The following is a 14,456-nucleotide window of genomic DNA, read 5'->3' as shown; positions in this document are numbered from 1 at the left end:
AAGAGTACTGAGAAAAAGGAAAGGAATAGCTATATATATTTGAAGAGTGAATTGTATCATGTTAAGTTAGAACATATTAAAGAAAATAGCACTGAGGTGAAGTCAGTTTTGGTTAGTATTAGTGTATATAAAGGGAAACATCTTGTAACTGGGACCTTTCATAGGCCACCAGGTCAGAATGTGAATGTTAATGGGATCAGAATAGTAGCTGAAAAATATGTTTTCATTATGGGAGATTTTAATTTCAAGGGTATTGATTGGGAAAAATTTGAATCTGACAATGTTTGAAAATTGTTTGGGTACATGCAAGATAGGAAGCTATATTAGACTTAATATTAGCATCCGATATGAATATGACAGAGTTGTTGATGGGCATTTAAGTACAACTGGCCATTGTATGAGTTGGTTTGGGGTTTTGCTACATGTAAAATTGAGAAAGAAGGTTACTATGATTCCATATTTCAGGAAAGTCAATTTTGATGGAGTGAGATATGAACTATCTTCTGTAGACTGGACTGACAAGTTGGGAGGAGATCTTGAACAGATGAGAAGTATTTAGGAAAACTTTGACATACAAGCAGATCATACATATTCCCTACAGAAAACAAAAGGGGGAGAGGCAATGGAGCCATTAAGTATGGTTTAACAAAGATTTAAGAGATCATTTATGGGATAAACATAATAAATTTAAGACATTTAAACTTATTGGAAATAATGAGGACTTGGAGAACAGTAGAAGATCAAGAGAGCTGGTTGAAAAGGAAGTTAAAAGAGTAAAAACTGTATCTGAAAGAGGGTTGGCTAACAGAGCCTAAAACAAAAATAAGGATTTATTTAGGTGTATAATGGGTGAAGAAAATGTCAACACAGGGATTGGGCCTCTTAAAAATGATATTGGGGAGCTGATCTCAGAAGATTGAAATGTTCAGCTTATTAAATCATATGTTCTCTTCGGTTATTACAAAGGAGGATACAAGTATTGTGTCTCACACAAAGCACTTAATATATTGGGAAAATATTGATGTGAAAGATATTTTAAGTTCTGAAATTGTAAGAGAAAAGTTGATAAGTCTACTGGACCAGACAACTTTTATCCTCGGGTTTTAAAGGAACTTAAATATTTTATTTATGAATCACTTGCTAATATTTCTTGAGAGGTCACTGAGTAGTGGGAGGGTATTAGAAGATTGAAAGTTGGCTAATGTTAATCCAATATTTAAAGGAGGTGGTAAACATTTTCCAGACAGTTATAGGTCAGTTAGTCATAAGTGTTTGGAACGGTTTTGGAAAGTGTGATTAAAAGATGCATTGCGTAGTTTGATATATCAAAGAGGTAGCATAGTTTCATTAATTTGAAATCTTGTTTAACAAATCTTCCAACATTCTTTGAGGATGTTATTGCAAAAGTTGATGAAAGAAATACTTTGGATGTGGTTTACCTTGATTTTCAGGAAGCATTTAATAAGGTATCTCACAAAAGACTTTTTGCAAAAAATATTAAATTGGATAGAAAACTGGCTGAAGAGTAGAAAGCAGAGTAATAATAAATGGAGTTAGGTCTGACTAGACTGCAGTTACAAGTGGTGTGCTGGGCCCTCTGTTTGTGATTTAATATCAGTGATGCTGACTTGGGAGTGACTAAAAAAATATTTTGAAGTTTGTAGTTGACAGATTTTTGGATGTCTAACTGTATCAAAGATGCTGCAGGTTTACAGGGTGATACAGTGGGCAAATATGTGATAGGTGATGTTTAACTATCAAAAGTGTAAGGTGATGCCAGTAGGAATTTACAGTTCAAATTATTGTTATGATTTAAATGTGAGTACTGTGGTTAAAGAAAAAGATCTTGTTGGTCTTGTGATTGAAAAATCACTTTAGTCATCTAAACAGCATTGTAGCTAGCAGTAGGGCTAAGAGAAATAATGAATACAATACAAAGAATATTATTGTATTCATTATTTTGGCAGAGTAGGGGTCATCTGCAATTTAAACAGTATTAATTTTCAAACAGGGTTGTTGGCTTTTGGAATGAACTGCTTTCAAAAGTAATGGAGGCAGAAAATTTAACTGAGATCAAGAAAAGATTAGATGAATGCATGAATAATAAGAAATGGTTGTTGTTGGGAGCTGGCCTAAAAAGGTCCTTTTTGTCCCTTTCAAATTTATGAATTTGTTTTAGGAATTAATTTATTTGTTAAAATATGAATAAATGTGTCAAACCCACCAAAAGCCTCTCCTATCTCTAACATTAAACATTTGTTGATTATTAACTTTATATGTTTGATGGCCATGTTTATTACCAGTAGAAAAAATCAGATACTACTATATATAAGACTTGTGAACTTTTCCATTTGCTCAACAATAAAGCAATTGTTTGTTGGTGATCCTACTCTAAAAAATGTTCAAGTAATTTTTTTAACCTCTGTAACTTACTTTGAAAGCCAAATGAGTTATAATAGTGTTGAATCATTCTATTCTAGTGACTGAAATGTTTTTTTGTGTTCTAAAATGCATATATGAAAGCTACCTCAATTAATTTCTTTTGGAAGTCCAAATTTGTAAGAAACATGAGAAACAGTTACTAAACTACAAAACTGTTTGGATTTTATCTGAATACTAAATGTAATTTTGTGTGTATATTTTGTTAATGTTGTTTTAATAAAAGTATCTCAGATGAAAAGACGTTCCTTAGGTTAGGTAACAAAATGTAAAATAATAACCTATTTAAAATTTCATGAACTAAGTATATGGGAAAGGTGAGCTCATGATACTTGCATGGTGATAACCTGATTGTGTGTTTACATTACAGCTCCACAGAAAACAGTTAATGGGTTACTGCTGTGCTTTATTACTTGTCACTTGTACTTGTGGTAAATGGTCCAAATTACAGCAGTAAAACCATACAATTTAAAGAAAGCAGATGGAAAAATTTGAAGCTGTTAGGATAACTAACTTGTAATTGATGTTATTTTTGCAATCATTATAGACAAATATTTAGTATTTTCAACTCTTTCTTTCATCCTTGTATTAATGACTTTACCATAATTAATGATAGGGTTGAGAAAGGAAATAAAAAATAAAACTTAATGAAATATTTGATATTTGTTTGGAAGGCTTTAGGGATTATGCAAATTAAACATAAAAACTGTAGGATGAAAATAAGTATTATTATGCTTATTTATTACTCTTCACTCTGACTGAGTAAAGTCTAAGTTTATAGACATATATTTAATAAAAATACTTTATTAGAAAATTGATTTTTTGTGTGTACCATAGTACTGTAATGTTTACTTAAAGCTTGCTAAGTTTCATGAAGATGTACTTATTACATATTTTCTTGACTGTGTGGTTGGTTACAAGATCATTCAACAGGTCATTCATATGGGCTGTGTTACATATTCTGTATTGTACTACCTCAAACAGTGAGCTATTTATTCCTTGAATTACTGAATACTTGATCTGTTGCAAATAAATAGTCATTAAGTCTAGAGAAAAAATAAAGTTGATGTAAACATTCATTTAAGTTGAATAAACTAACTAGCATTTCTTGTTTTTCTCAAGGCAGTGGTGGTTGTATTTTTTGCTTTATTTTTATTATTTTTTTCGTTTTTGACTTTACAAAAGTAGTTAGAAATGCTTAACATACTGAGGAAAATACAAGAAATATCTAATAGAGTTGTGGACTGTGAAGGATAATTTCTTGAAGTTGCTAAATGAGACCTAGAATCTAAAAATTGTTTTATGTAAGTATAAATCTAAAAAATTAAATATTCTGTTTTGTTCTATATTAGTTACAAGAAGAGCTTCAGCCAATAATAAGAAATATCTGTAGTACATTAGAACTTCATCTGCTTCTGCTGTATTAGGTCAGAAGGCCATGTAATAGTTTCATTTCTCTTTTTATGTTTTGTTTACTATATGTAAAATAAACTTGTTTACAATTCAGAGAAAGTTTTCTTCATTAACAGGACAACTTGCTATTTTTATGGTATAAATTTAAATAATTTTGGTGTACATATCAAACTAAGTACAGCATAGAATATTGAATAAAAATAATATACTTTTGTCTTTCACGAAAAGCAAACTTTTAATATATAATGGTAATTGTTAATCTCATGTAATTTTTTTTTGTTTTTTGTACTGGAGTGTACAATTTTTTCAGAAACTGATAGTGTAAGAAGTTACCAAATGCTTTATAAGTTAGAGACAAAAAAATCCATAATATTTGTATCAGAAGATAATTATTGTTAATGAATCACTGCTTTTCTGTTTTGAAAAGCTTTTGTTTGATTGATCATAGTTCAAAAGCCTGTGTTTAAGATATTAAAACATTGTTTGAGGAATGAGTGATGTGAAATTAGTTTATTTGCTCTCAAATTGTTGACATCCTATGGTATTTCATTTGATCGTAAAACATAAATAGAATAAAAACTAGTTATCCAAAAAATTATAGTTGCTAATAACTGTTGAGTGAAAGTCATACCATATTTCCTGTATCCATTACTGATGGAGGACTCTTGCCTAGTACCAGGGCATTTCAAGGCAGTTGGTATAAGCATACCTGATAGTGGCTAAGACATTGTTCATGTTAGCAAACAGCTTGACAGTACCTTTTATGGTATAAACTGGATTAAGTTGGAAAAGTGTGATGTTATAATTTGGGATTTGATTCCTGTTATATGTACAACACAGATAATCCCTTATGTATTTTTGTGCTTAACATAAATATAAAAAAAAACTTTTATACAGAAAAAAATATACCATTTATAACTCTCATGTTTTGTATTAACTGTTAAATTGAATTAATTACATATTTTGTTTCAGGCTCTTGTCTTAACTTGTCTAATCAATAAGGATGCACAATTGGTGTTAATCCCAAACTTGATGTATAACTGATTTATTTAAATAACACAGTTTTAAGTGATATATCTTTAAGAAAAATTTTAAGTAGAGGAATGTAACCCCTGATCAAAGACTTAATAACATATCAAATTCCTATGAAGACCTACACTAGCTAATAGAAATGTCATCTGTAAACCATCTTAGTCAAATGTTTGAAGTCCATTAACTCTTTTAAGGTGTGTTTTTAATGTTGTTTTTTTTTTGTATTTGTATATGTATTTGGGCATTACACCTCATACTAATTGGTGTCTATGTAATATCTGTTATGTGAAGAACTTTAAACAAACATTTTGTGAGATTTATCTGGATACTCTTATTTCATACAGAATAAATGGTGTGTTATTTTTATATGTAAATTATAAAACGAACAACTATCTTACATGTTATATTTGAATTCCAGTGTTCTCAGCCTAGCTACCAAATGCATGGTTCCGTCATTTCGTATTCATGTACGTGCCCATGGAACTGCTCCCAAAATTTTCAGTGCCTTAATGGATGCTCCTTCAGACCCAGTAAGCATAACCTAAGTTTAAAAAAAAATGAGAGAGAGAGAAATAATCTGTACATGGAAATTTAGTATTTGTTTGTTATAAAAGTATTATTAAAACAAAAGGGGAGATATTGGTGAGTATGTTTTGTCACAACATTTGTTGTTTTCAGGAATATGGTAATTTACAACTTAATACTTTTCTGTGGTTTCCAACATCTATATTTAAGTCCTTGAAATTAAGATGTAATGGCCATGACAAATAAAATGCCACTCTAAAAACTTTAATAAGGATAACGTATTTCTTAGTATGTCCTGAATATGTTCTTCTACATAAAGACATGCTTAATATATGAGTGGGTTACAAGCATCCTTGTAAAGGTAAAATAAAAAATTGTATCAGGTTTATGTACATGTTAAATACTCTACTTGTACAATATTTAACTTCTATGACAAGGAAAGATGAAATTATTTAATGTTAGCAAGATGTATTTACACAGTCTTAATGTTTTTGTTTTTAATTGTTGGTATCTCTCATTCTTCAAATAACATAAAATTGATTTTGTGTTAGTTCTCTCTGAACCACATTTTAATTAAAAGGAGTTTTTAGTTAATTAGAGTGTAAAATCTCCCAGCTAGAGAATTATCAATACATTTAGTGAACAGTTTGTACTTGATAAAGATCAGTGCTTTACATAACTACCATCACTCAAAAATATATACATAGATACACCCATGCATTTGAAACTGTCAGAGGAACTTTTATAAATTTGATGTCTTCCTTGGTTTTTACAGAAATCCTGCTTAGTTTAATCCTAACTTAAATTTCAAATTATGTTATGTGAGTGTATTGTATCATTAAATATCCTAGTTATTTGTCAGCAGTTTATTTTCAATTGAAAACTTCCCATTTATTTTCAGGAAAAATTAAGAAACTAAAACAAAATATTTTTCTTGTTGTTTTGCATAAAAATAGCATTATTTTCTTAGTAGCTCCTCTGTAAATGATCACTGATTTCAAGAACTACAATGTGTGCATTTATTTGTGAGGAAATTTTACATTTGTTTAAAAAATGATTTCCTTTCCTTTTTTTATGTTTTTAAATAATTTTGCCTTTTAGTAGAACAAGCATACTTATACTGAATTTCAGTGTATCAGTTAAGACATTTGTGGCAGTGCTTACTTTTTGCTAGTAGTACTATTTGTAAACGTAATTAGTTGGATTTTATTTGCTTAAATTGGAGACGTTTACTGTATATGTCTATTTTTTTTAAATGTTTAAGTAGAATGTACTGAAAAATTAACTTAAATCTACCCATGGTAGATTTCTTCAATGTTTATCTGAATGGTTCATAATGTATTTACTAATATTTCATATACAATTCAAAATTTCATTTTTTTTATGGAACTCATAGTTCTAAACTTTTATCTTCAACATTAAGTAAGTGTGGTTATTCTTTTTAGTTCTTGAATTTTGGATAAATGTTAAGATAACTTTAAGGTTTAAAGTCAAAAGTCTTCCATGTTGTTTATTTATGCATTCATTGAAGGTTAGTAGTCCATTTGAAAACAAGTAGATTTACTGCATGTCATGTAAAAGTATAAAGTCAGAAAAACGAATACAACTTTCAGAGAGAGTAATAAGATAGTATTCTCACTGATATTTTACTGTTATTTATTGTAGTTCAGCTGTTCAAGACTGAAATGGTTATTGGAATATGTTGTATCATGCTACGATAGTATTATAAACAATATGAGCACCAAAAAGCTGTATATAGTTTGCTAAATGCCAGCTGGCCATTCCTATTATTTTCAGTGAACACTATATGCGTAATGTTTACAACCCATGTAATTAATTTCTAGTGTAGTTGAAAATAAATAAAATGTAGTGTTAATAATAATTGTAACAAGTATAGATCTAGATAAATTATTAATAGCACATATCATATAAAAATGTTTAGATGTATGAATAGACAAGCTTAAATGAGAAAGAATAATTTATAAAACCACTTGTTAATTGTCATAACTTTATTTTAACTGCAGTATGAATTTTAATAAATCTTTTTGAAAAGATGCATTATATATTAGCTAAAATAAATTAACTCTTTAATTTGTACATTTTTTTCTTTAGCATAACCAAAAAAACATTTCAGTTGATCCAATTTACTTAACTGATTTAAGTTGAGCTAAAATCAGTATACTAAACTTGCAAAATATGCTTTTTTTCAGTTTATGAAATTATCTTAAAGTCTGAGTACAAACTTATAACTTGGTAAAATTCAATATCAGTTATTTCTTGCATATTGTAAGAACACTAACCATTTGTTGTTTTGATATACATTTTATTCTGGTATACATAATAGAGTTATTAATCATTAGTTGTTTTGGTAAAGATAAAGCTAGAGTGCACAGTTGTGTAATATAGAGATAAAAGTCATAATATAGTTTCCTTGTGGCCAAACTTAAACAAATAACATACCTGTGAATATTTTCTAATTTGACTCCATAGTGCTATGGCTAAGGTTACAGAAAAGTATTTAAAAAAATATATATATATAATGGAAAATGAACTGCAAAGTATTCAAAATTTGAAATTATTTGTTTTATTCATTTCATATTTTAGTTAAGTTAAAGGTTTTTGGGTTCTAGATGAATATAAAAAGGTTGTTGATCCCATTGGTTGATGTCATTTATACTTTTGACTAGTGTCTAGTATGTTCTAGGAAATTATATTTGCTAGTAATTTTGTTAATAACAAGAACAAGTCTTAGCCATGATAAAGGATGAAAGTTTTGTCAGTGATTAGATTTTTTTGTTTATCATACCTCTAGTGTGTAGGGTTTGGTTTCTGCCTATATCAATATTAAAACAATCTATGAGTTCACAGAAAGTCACCAATCTTCTTTGCCAGATTTGAAATAAAGGCAACAGTGCTTACTTAAACTGTTATTAAAATTATGCTATTCATTTCAATGTTTGGTACTTTAAGTTTCTGGGTTTATCTCATGAAAGAGCTATGAATTTCAGAAGTTTTCCAGGTGTGAATCTTTAATGCAACTAAATATTCCTCACACATTAAGCTCTTGGTTGCACTATAAGAGTGACAGTCAGCTTGTTTATTGATTATAGCTTGATTTTATCAGATTTCACTTGATTTCTCCTTTTACAGTATGTATGCATATAATTTCAAGGCTGAAATTACTTTTTTTCCTAATAAGACTCATTTAATACATCAGAAATTTCAGCTTCATAATCAGTGGCAAAGAACAGTCAAGTGTCAAACATACCAGACTATGTTTATGAACTTTCATGGTTTGCTTCCTGTTACCACTATGGTTAGGTTGTAAGAGTGATGTTAAAATCCCATTATTTAGTCTGATAAGAGTAGCTTCAGAGTTGGTGGAGAGTAACTAGTTGACTGGCTGCTTTCACTTCAAAATTAAAGATGTCTAGTGCAAGTATACTTGGAGTAGCATCTAAATTTATTTTTAAATTTCTATTTACAACCATCCTATTTTTGTGCAGTTAGCTATGTAATTATTTCAGTTTTAGATATTGTGGAAGTACTAATACTTTACCCTTCTATAAATATTATAAAGTATAATCCTGTAATTTTTTTCTAAATGTTTGTGAAAATGTTCTGCCCCTGTAGTTATATTAGGTCGTCATTAAGTTAATGTTGCTTTTTTTAGATGAAAAACCAACTCGTACATTAAAACAAAATATTTATTAAATGAAATAGTTGTCAGTTTTATCTTTGATGCTTTTACATCTTACATCAGATTGTTAATGCCCTGATTGAAGAAATCACTTGATTTTGAAGCAGAAACATGTCCTCTTTAACACTTCACACATTTGCATATATTTTTCCATTAAGATGGTATAGTGAAGAGAAAAAATGGTCATCCGATGGTGCCTTATCTGAAGAATATGGTGGGTGGGGGAGAACTTTCACCCAAATTCCACAATCTTTTGCTGCATCTTTTGTTGTGGTTAAGAAAACACCTTTCTAATTGATGAATGAAGGACATTTTTGATGAAGGACTTGATTTTATTCCAATTGTGCTGACTATAGGTCTACATTGACAGTTCACTATGGATTGGAGAGTTTGGAATGAATTACTCCTTTGATGTTTCACCAAATGCAAACATCACTTTTTGTGGATGGAATCCAGGTTTTGAGATCAGAAGTAGTTTTTGTTTAGGCCACTGTTTATGGCATTTCATACTGGCATAGAGAACCCATTTCTCATTACCAGTGACAGTTCTGTCCAAAAGTGGTTCACATGCATTAAGTACTAGAAGAGATGAAACAATGTTCAAATGTTGGAAACAGTGATCATCAAAGAGTTTGTGAGGCACCCAAACAACTTCTTTCTGGTGTTTTTCCATATTCCTTAGATGTTTATGTATTGTTTTGTGAGAGATATGCAATTTCAGGACCATTTCATGAATGTCTTGCTTTGGGTAAGATTTATCAAGCATCTTCAGAGCATCAGTATCAGTTTCAACATGTTGGCTCCTGCCATCACAGTTTTTAGGGCTAAAGTCACACGAATGAAATTTACTGAACTATGATTAACATTTAGAAATGTTCAGAACACTTCCATAAACTACTTTTATATTTGTGGCTGCAGAGGCATTGTTTCCCTGCTTGTGTTCAGACAGCATTACATGCCAAATGTATGTCTCGTCATTGCCATCACTGAGTCATCAGTAGTATACTAAACATTATAAAGGATACACTAACTATTATAAGTAGTGTAAGGGAGGTGGTTGATGAAAGTGTTTAAAATGCGACATTAATTTCTTGATAACATAATACTTGTTTCAAGTAGTAGTTCAGGAACGTGCAAATAGGTATGGTTTGGATGTTTATTTCTTTAGTATATGTTTATATGGAATAATTGTTGATGTAGGTGATACGAGAATTGTGTGATACTGTACTAAAATCCTGATCTGATTTCAGATTATAGTATTTCATAAGCTGAGTCTTCTATCCTACATTTGGGATTATGTGGATTGAATGTAGAGCTTAAACTAATAAAATGAATAAAAAAATTGCATTTATGTACGTAATATATTTCATGCTTAACTCGCAACTATTTATTTTACATTACAGAAATAGATACAATTACTTTATTACATTTACTAACCCCTTTCTACAGCCTCATTGTTTGTTGATACTTTGAATGCTATTTGATAGACCACTTTAGATGCTCTCCTTTTTTCCTGTAGCCCCCCAAAAAAAAAAAAGTGATTCTACTCTTGAACTCCTAACTTAGAATTGAACATGTAAAAAGTAAGGGGTTTTTAGACATAAACCTGGCCCTTTGAGAATCTGACTGTGTGTTTTGGTTGCTGTTTTTCATGACAAAAATGTGAATGTTTGACATTTTTAACTAAAAAACTCCAAATTTTTAAATAAAATTGATATTTTTTCCAAGACTGGAGTCATTAACTAATAAAATACATTTTTGCTGTGGGCAGGGCCAGGTAATATTCACCCTATGGCAAGTTCCTTGCTCCAGTGTATCATTCTGTCAAGATTGGCTCAAAGGTCATGCAGTAATTTGTGGATAAACAAATATTTCACTTTTATTAGTATAGATTGTTCTTGTACTGTGGAGTAATGCTATTGAAATCCCCTTTACTGCAGCAGCTAAGTCATTAAGTGAATTATAAGCTAGTCGGTAAGTGAAACTTAAACTACACACACTGTTGTATTAACTTGTGCTACTTGTATTTCTTCTGCTGCTGAAGGTCATTTTTATTAGCTGCATGGTAATTCCCAGTGTCTGCATTTTGTAGATACATATATCTGTTTGGTATCAGTGAACAATAGTACACTGGTTATCATGTTACGTTTATGCTGCACCAAAGGATATGTTATTGCAGAGTGTATTTTGAAACTGCATGTTTTCTGTTTGATTTACATGAAACATTAAGTTGGTAAGATATTATGAATATGAAGGATAGAAAATACAGTTGATGTGAATAAATAATCAGAGAATACATTAAACTTAGACCAAATGCTTTTGCCAGCAGTGGTTGTGACAGTATTATCTGAATTCTTAGGCAGCAGTGGAAAATATGGTTGCTGTTATGTAACCTCTGTTGGTTACTTCATATATAAAAGAGTACAGAGCAGCAGAAATATTTTTGTAATTGCATTGGGCAGCCTAAACATCCTGAAACCTGGATAGAGTGTAGTTTTGCTTTAAGTGGGTGTCTTTTTGTGATAAGAAGTTAACATTCATTATTGGAATAATCTGTGCAGTTTCTTCTTTCTAACTAGCTTTTGTATTATACAGCACAAGTTTTGAGTTCTTTGTGAGTAAGGATGGTGATAAAACATGAGAGACAGATGTTGACTGCAAAGTGCTGTTTTTCTAACAGATGAAATAATCAGTGTCTTGCAGCAATTCACTAGCTCTGGTGAAATTCAATGATGTTGCCTCTATTTTAGAAGAAATTTAAGGGCATCCCCTGATGGTTGATAACATGTCAACTGAACACCTTTGAAGAAAGGTACTTGTGTGTATCATCATCTTCATGTAATTAGGACAGTAATGTAAAGCAATTGTGAACACTCCAGTGTTTAAATGGATGATGAAAAATGATTTGGACTATTTCAAGTCATATTCTAGTTGGAAAGCATGGTCTTAAGGAGAGGCATTTGAAGTTTGATATTGCGTTTAGATAGTGTAGAACTTCATGTTCTGGAGCACTTAAAGGAGGAGGAGCAACTTGATAATTGGGACATAGTTGTTAGTGAGTTGTTATAGATTCATCCTGTGGAGAACCAAATGATCCATAGAAAGAAAGCAAGAGACTCACAAGAACTTAGCAGTCATGTAAAAATTTAAGGAGATGAAAAATGGAAAGTCATCCCAAGCATGTTTTCTTATGATTGAAATGAAATACTTAAAAGTTTAATGTGAAGCTGATGAGCAAACCCATGAGGTACCATATTGCATCTGTCATGAAAGCAGCTTCTTTGTTAAGTTTGGTTTGTTCCCAGACTAGAATATTCACAGTCATGTGGTTTCTCACTGAGAGACAGTTTCTTTGACGTATATACTGCACCATTGTTTTCACTGATGCTGGTGAAGCAATATCTTGCATTTGGAATTGTTTGGATATTTATAGTTTATGTGACTTAGTCTTTCAAGATGAAATCATTTTTACTTGTTCATTTAAAATGAAACAAAATGTAACTATTATTTTTTAGTAATTTTGATATAGAACATCTTATTCCAATGATAATTTTGAACAAAGTAATTGTTTTACATAATTCATTGATTAGTAATGTTATGAATTAATTTAGGAAATCAAGCATTATTTTACATATTTGTTTGGATTATATTTGTGTTAGGAAACAAGTTGATTAAGAACAATGAGCACTGCATGAATCCCCGAGATAGGATAAACTTTTAGTTATATGGAAGGAGTCCAATTTACAGTATTTTTTCAACCACCTTCCTTCCCAAGTAGATATATGCTCTGCTAAGGCAAGCAGACACTGTTGAGTGGCATTGCCTTTATGATGGAATGGAAGCTGGCCACATGTGGAAGTATAAGAGGTCTCAGACACTAACCCTAAAAAGTGTGCTGGTTTGTGTATATAGAGGTGTTGAGACAGCATCTAACGAGAAAGGTGCTTGCATGTACCTGTACTCATCTTGTTACTGGACTCATTACTGATTGAACTCCTGACTTTCTTTCATTAGATACCTTGAACATTTCAAACTTGATTTCTCATTCAATCTGTGGATCTTCTAAATTGTTTGACACATTAGTTTATGATTCTTGAACTACCGTTTTGATCTGTAGGACAAGCCCAGTGCACAGTGGATGTGTTGTTGATGTAGTGTTACTAATGGGTAACAATCTTAGTAATCAGTGATGGTTTTGTTTTGTTGTTTTTTTATGGGTAAAGTATTGAAAATAACTTTGAAAATGGTGAGGAAAATGGGTGTAAAAGGCAGACTTTACAGGAATATCAATTTATTTCCCTTTAATGTGTTTAAATAGAATGATTATTGATTTTGATAGTTAAGTGTTGTGGGATACTGTAATTGGATTCTGAATTGACTTGAAAGTATAGTGTTTCCATTATTCTTGCTCCATTTTTGTCCTGTGTGGAGATTTTTTAAGTCTTTCTCCACCCTACTGTCCAGAAGTCACTCAGTGAGTTAGAATTTAGCCATAAGTCAAAATGTAAATACACACCCTGTTGTGAATAAAGTTTTATTGTGTTATTTTTATTTCTCTTCTATTCAAGTTTTATTTTAGTTCTAAGATTAACATTTCAAAAACTTAAGATTTGCAAATACTTTTTAACTTCCTGTCAGATAGTATTGTACCTGAATAACATGGATGTCAGATATGGTGATATACATTCATCTGTCTTAATTATTATTCATAATATATTGTTCAAGTCTTAAAATAGTTTATTCAGCATTTGTTGTAACTTATGTAGGTGTGTTTGTTTTGTCATTTTTGAAACTTCTTGATGTCCTTATATATTTTGAAGTACTGTAATTTTGGATGGGATGAAGTCTTGGTCTTTTTTGAAACAAATAATGGTTCTAAGTAATTTTTGTTACATTTTGCAATTTAATTACATCAGAAGAAATGCTGTCACAGAAAAGTCTACAATAGTATTATTGTTCTATATTTTTGCTTTAAAAACATTTTAGCTTACAGAATTTGATCACACTTGTGTAATTTATTCTATTACCATTATAGCTTTTAGAATTAATAGGCCAAATTAGATTTTTCTATGAAAGATATTGCTTGAATTTATGGTAATTTTAATTTCATGAGCATATTGTTGAAGTATGGCTATTTTCATGTGAAGTTGATAAATGTGATGTGTGTCCACCACACAATAGCACACATGCAAATGTGTACGTACATACATATTAAATAATTAAAATCTTAGTTTTGCAAATTGTGACAGTTGGGATTTTAGTTGAAAAAGTTATTTCTGTAATAAAATCCTAATAGGGAATAAACTGTGTAACATCCATTGAACTTTATCATATGTAAGAGGAGGGA

At 30.5% G+C, this 14,456-nt stretch overlaps 1 pseudogene across 1 annotated transcript in view; it reads left to right on the top strand.

Annotated features, from left to right (window-relative positions):
* LOC143246304 (wings apart-like protein homolog) overlaps window positions 1–14,456 on the top strand; it is a 67,601-nt pseudogene that overhangs the window by 26,691 nt on the left and 26,454 nt on the right. Inside the window, exon 6 of the transcript XR_013025908.1 lies at window positions 5,303–5,414. The product of XR_013025908.1 is annotated as a wings apart-like protein homolog (transcript). The remainder of the gene's footprint in view (window positions 1–5,302; window positions 5,415–14,456) is intronic.

Source organism: Tachypleus tridentatus, chromosome 3, assembly GCF_004210375.1.
Source record: "Tachypleus tridentatus isolate NWPU-2018 chromosome 3, ASM421037v1, whole genome shotgun sequence".
In the NCBI taxonomy this organism is placed as follows: domain Eukaryota; kingdom Metazoa; phylum Arthropoda; class Merostomata; order Xiphosura; family Limulidae; genus Tachypleus; species Tachypleus tridentatus.
Note: the sequence above shows the minus strand (reverse complement) of the source record. Positions and strands in the feature narration are given on the sequence as shown.